The sequence below is a fragment of the Pelophylax lessonae genome (assembly GCF_965119305.1).
Source record: "Pelophylax lessonae genome assembly, chromosome: 8".
Classification (NCBI taxonomy): Eukaryota; Metazoa; Chordata; class Amphibia; order Anura; family Ranidae; genus Pelophylax; species Pelophylax lessonae.
Genome location: NC_138775.1, coordinates 2,388,938 through 2,394,306, shown reverse-complemented (window position 1 = coordinate 2,394,306; position 5,369 = coordinate 2,388,938).

The window sequence follows — 5,369 nt, the reverse complement described above, 5'->3', positions numbered from 1 at the left end:
AAGGGTTAACGCCACTCACAGATTACTCCCTCCCCCCCCCCCCCCCCCCCCCCCCACCCCCCCCCCCCCCCCCCTCCCCCCCCCCCCCCCCCCCTCCTTCCGCTCACAATGCTGATTTTGGCTTTTTTTTCTCTTTTGAGCGATTGTATTATCCTCAATTCTCCTAATTCCCCCGATAGTCCTGATCCACCTTCTCCGGTACCGCAATGTCCGTGGGCCCAAAATCCCGGTGCTCCACATTGAACCGTCCCTTTAGAGGTCGGAGGCCGCCATTTATGGAATTTATGGATTTTTATATCTAAAATGTAAACCTGGATTTGATGCTCAGGGAGAGATAAAGGAGCGGCTAAAACCAGGGAACCATTTTTTAAACCTGTTTGGCATTTAAAGTGAAACGTCCAATAACATAAAAATTCTAGACCAATACCTGACCAGTATTTGTATATGGGAGGAGGATATAAAAACGTCATTTCATCATTGGACGCCGTCCTGGAGCTCCAGTCACTGACTTTACCTAGAAAGAGATGCCCTTGGGAATGCTATTTTGTAGCGCAACGCGTAGGGTGGAGTCTAGGGTTTGTGATGTCATCACGCTCTGTAAACGAAGTGGCGGCCCCTCTGATGGGACTGGCCACAATTCATACAGAGCATCCGGAAAGTATTCACAGTGCTTCACTTCTTCCACATTTTATGTTACAGCCTTATTCCAAAATAATTTTCCTCAAAATTCTACAAACAATCCCCCATAATGACAACGTGAGAGAAGCTTGTATGAAATCTTTGCAAATTTATTAAAAATAAAAAAGGAAAATAATCCCATGTTACATAAGTATTCACACCCTTTGCCATGTACATAAGTATTCACACCCTTTGCCATAACACTCAGAATTGAGCTCAGGTGCATCCTGTCTCCACTGATCATCCTTGAGATGTTTCTACAACTTGATTGGAGTCCACCTGTGGTAAATTCAGTTGATTGGAAAGGCACACACCTGTCTATATAAGGTGCCACAGGTAACAGTGCATGTCAGAGCAGTTCAGGGTGGTGGTGGTGTAATGGTGTGGAGGGTCTTGGCACACTTTGGGCCCCTTTAGTGGTATAAACCCCACCCCCTACCTGAGTATTGTTGCTGACCATGTCCACCCCTTTATGACTGCAGTGTCCCCATCTTCTGATGGCTCCTCCCATCTTCTGATGGCTCCTCCCAGCAGGATAATGCACCATGTCACAAAGCTCCAATCATCTCACCACTGGTTTCTTCACCATGACAATGAGGTCACTGTCCTCCAATGGCCTCCACACTCACCACATCTCATCCAATAGAGACCCTTCGGGATGTGGTGGAACGGGAGATTGGCATCATGGATGTGCAGCCGACAAATCTGCAGCAACTGCGGGATGTTATCATGTCACTATGGAGGAAAATCTCCTGAGAAAAGTTTCCCGCACCTTATATCTATGCCACCAAGAATTGAGTCAAAAGAGGGTCCAACCTGGGAATAGCAAGATGGACCTAATAAAGAGGCCGGTGAGTGGATATTTGCAGCACTTTTGAATTTTAGTTGTGACCATTTTTTCTGTTGGTGCTTGCTTATATTTTTTCTATCTTCACTTTGTGCAGTTGTAAGGTTTTCTCTGAAGCATTACATGAGTCTTAAAATATTCCCTCGCCCCCGGCTCCAATCGAGGGGCAAGTTGGGTTTCTCAGAGGACCCATTGGTGGATACAGATTCAAGCCAGAGGTCCTAGATATTTTCAGGCAACCTCTAGAAAGCTAGATGGCCTTCTAGAGCACCAAGGCCAGATTCACCAGGTGAAGGTGGAGGGACATGGAGCCAGGTCCGTGGCGGGACATGGAGCCGGGTCCGTGGCGGGACATGGAGCCGGGTCCGTGGCGGGACATGGAGCCGGGTCCGTGGCGGGACATGGAGCCGGGTCCGTGGCGGGACATGGAGCCGGGTCCGTGGCGGGACATGGAGCCGGGTCCGTGGCGGGACATGGCGCCAGGTCTTACTAAAGGGATCTTGCTTGTTTTGAGATGAAAGGACCAAGTCCTCCATGTGGCAAGTTTCGTTCTTTGCATAGCCAAAGGGATACCATGGGTGGATCAGTGGCCTTCAATTTTAGGAGAATGTAAATTTGGTGGCATTCAGGAGGTGACTTTTTGCTTGCATTAGGTGGGAATCCAGGTGTGGTGGAATAAGAAGGCCGGGCCATCAGGTAAGGTGTGATCAGGGAATTCCTGAGATCTCTCATACCGTAGTCCAAAAAGGGGTCAGTTTCCGACAGAAGCAAAAAATGTGAAGTGAGCCAGTGTCTGACAATGACCGCAGACGTCACAGATGTGGGGGTGGAACAGATCAAGGACAGAGTGGGTTCTGTACCACCTTGATAGCATTTCAGTTGGTTTCCTGAAGTCTGGAGCTGGAAATTATAGAGAGAAATGGGTCATTGTGGTGAGGAGAGGGTTAAATGTAAGTCTTTCTCCCAATGGGAGAGATAAGGGACCGGTTTTCTGAGGTCAGGACCACAGAATGTAGGTGGTGGCGATTGTATCTCTAAGTGGACTCATGTCCGATCACAGGGTCTCCAACTGAGTGGGCGATACCTGGAAGGGCTCTGGAGGCGGCAAAGGAGCGAGGAAATCCCCTAATTGGAGAGATTTCCAGGTCATCAATTTGAAGGGACCTGTGGGTGAGGTGCGTGGGGGGGGGGGGGGGAATTGACTTTCATTGCCAACATGAGTGTCACGAAGTATCCAGTGTGTTTCAGGAGCTGCAGACTAGACCTCTAGAAGCCCTGATAAACGGGCGTTGTGAGCCCCTGAAATGTGTTGGAACTCCTGTGACTCTCACTATAATAAAACAATAATAAACTGGTTGGCATTCACAGTTCTCGACCGTTTTTTTTTTTTTTTTTCTTCTTGCATTAGTAGGGTGTTTGAGGAAATACAGGAATGATGCAGTAGAAGGTACCACAGAGGGGGAACAGAGTAGGAGAATGGTGCCTAGTAGTGTAATGACTGAAGAGAAGCAGGCGGCGCCCAGTAGGGGGAATGACTGGGGAGAAGGCGACGGCGCCCAGTAGGGGGAATGACTGGGGAGAAGGCGACGGCGCCCAGTAGGGGGAATGACTGGGGAGAAGGCGACGGCGCCCAGTAGGGGAGTGACTGGGAAGGGGGGCTAATCTGCCCAGTAGAGGAATGACTGGGGACGAGGTGACTGTGCCCAGTAGATGAATGACTGGGGGAGGGGGGACAGCGCCCAGTAGGGGAGTGACTGGGGAGGGGTTCACGGCGCCCAGTAGGGGAGTGACTGGGGAGGGGTTCACAGCGCCCAGTAGGGCAGTGACTGGGGAGGGGGCTAATCTGCCCAGTAGAGGAATGACTGGGGACGAGGTGAGTGTGCCCAGTAGAGGAATGACTGGGGACGAGGTGAGTGTGCCCAGTAGATGAATGACTGGGGAGGGGGGACAGCGCCCAGTAGGGGAGTGACTGGGGAGGGGTTCACGGCACCCAGTAGGGGAATTGACTGGGAAGGGGGGCTAATCTGCCCAGTAGATGAATGACTGGGGAGGGGGGACGGCGCCCAGTAGGGGCGTGACTGGGGAGGGGGCGACTGTGCCCAGTAGATGAATGACTGGGGAGGGGGGACGGCGCCAGTAGAGGGTAATGACAGGGGAGGGGGGACGGCGTCCAGTAGAGTGGAATGACTGGAGAGGGGGCAACGGTCCCAGTAGGGGGAATGACTGGGGAGAGGGTGACGGCGCCCAGTAGAGGGGAATGACTGGGGAGGGGGTGACGGCGCCCAGTAGGGGGAATGACTTTGGAGAAGGTGACTGCACCCAGTAGGGGGAATGACTGGGAAGAGGGTGACGGCGCCCAGTAGGGGGAATGACTGGGGAGAGGGTGACGGCGCCCAGTAGAGGGGAATGACTGGGGAGGGGGTGACGGCGTCCAGTAGAGTGGAATGACTGGGGAGGGGGAATGACTGGGGAGAGGGTGATGGCGCCCAGTAGAGGGGAATGACTGGGGAGGGGGTGACGGCGCCCAGTAGGGGGAATGACTGGGGAGGGGGGACGGCGCCCAGTAGGGGGAATGACTGGGGAGAAGGTGACTGCACCCAGTAGGGGGAATGACTGGGAAGAGGGTGACGGCGCCCAGTAGGGGGAATGACTGGGGAGAGGGTGACGGCGCCCAGTAGAGGGGAATGACTGGGGAGAGGGTGATGGCGCCCAGTAGAGTGGAATGACTGGGGAGAGGGTGACGGCGTCCAGTAGAGTGGAATGACTGGGGAGGGGGAATGACTGGGGAGAGGGTGACGGCGCCCAGTAGGGGGAATGACTGGGGAGGGGGTGACGGCGTCCAGTAGAGTGGAATGACTGGGGAGGGGGAATGACTGGGGAGAGGGTGATGGCGCCCAGTAGAGTGGAATGACTGGGGAGAGGGCGACGGAACCCAGTAGGGGAAATGACTGGGGAGAGGGTGACGGCGCCCAGTAGAGTGGAATGACTGGGGAGGGGGTGACGGCACCCAGTAGGGGGGGGAATGACTGGGGAGGGGGTGACGGCACCCAGTAGGGGGGGGAATGACTGGGGAGGGGGTGACGGCACCCAGTAGAGGGGGGAATGACTGGGGAGAGGGTGACGGCGCCCAGTAGGGGAAATGACTGGGGAGAGGGTGACGGCGCCCAGTAGAGTGGAATGACTGGGGAGAGGGCGACGGCACCCAGTAGGGGAAATGACTGGGGAGAGGGTGACGGCGCCCAGTAGAGTGGAATGACTGGGGAGGGGGTGACGGCACCCAGTAGGGGGGGGAATAACTGGGGAGGGGGTGACGGCACCCAGTAGGGGGGGGAATGACTGGGGAGGGGGTGACGGCACCCAGTAGAGGGGGGAATGACTGGGGAGAGGGTGACGGCGCCCAGTAGGGGAAATGACTGGGGAGAGGGTGACGGCGCCCAGTAGAGTGGAATGACTGGGGAGGGGGTGACGGCGCCCAGTAGGGGGAATGACTGGGGAGGGGGTGACGGCGCCCAGTAGAGTGGAATGACTGGGGAGGGGGTGACGGCACCCAGTAGAGTGGAATGACTGGGGAGGGGGTGACGGCACCCAGTAGGGGGGGGGATGACTGGGGAGGGGGTGACGGCACCCAGTAGGGGAATATTTGGGTCTTGGGGGGAGATTGGAAAAGTTTTTGGATAATCTGTGACTTGCTTATCAGCTGAATGTTTTCTGTAAATATTGGAGGGGGGGAGGGGGGTGTAACCACTATGGAGTTCCGGTGACTGCACATTATTATGGGAAATGCAGCAGGACGGAACGCTCCAATGTGCCGGGAGCGGCCAGGAATCGCAGGGATCTTCTCTCC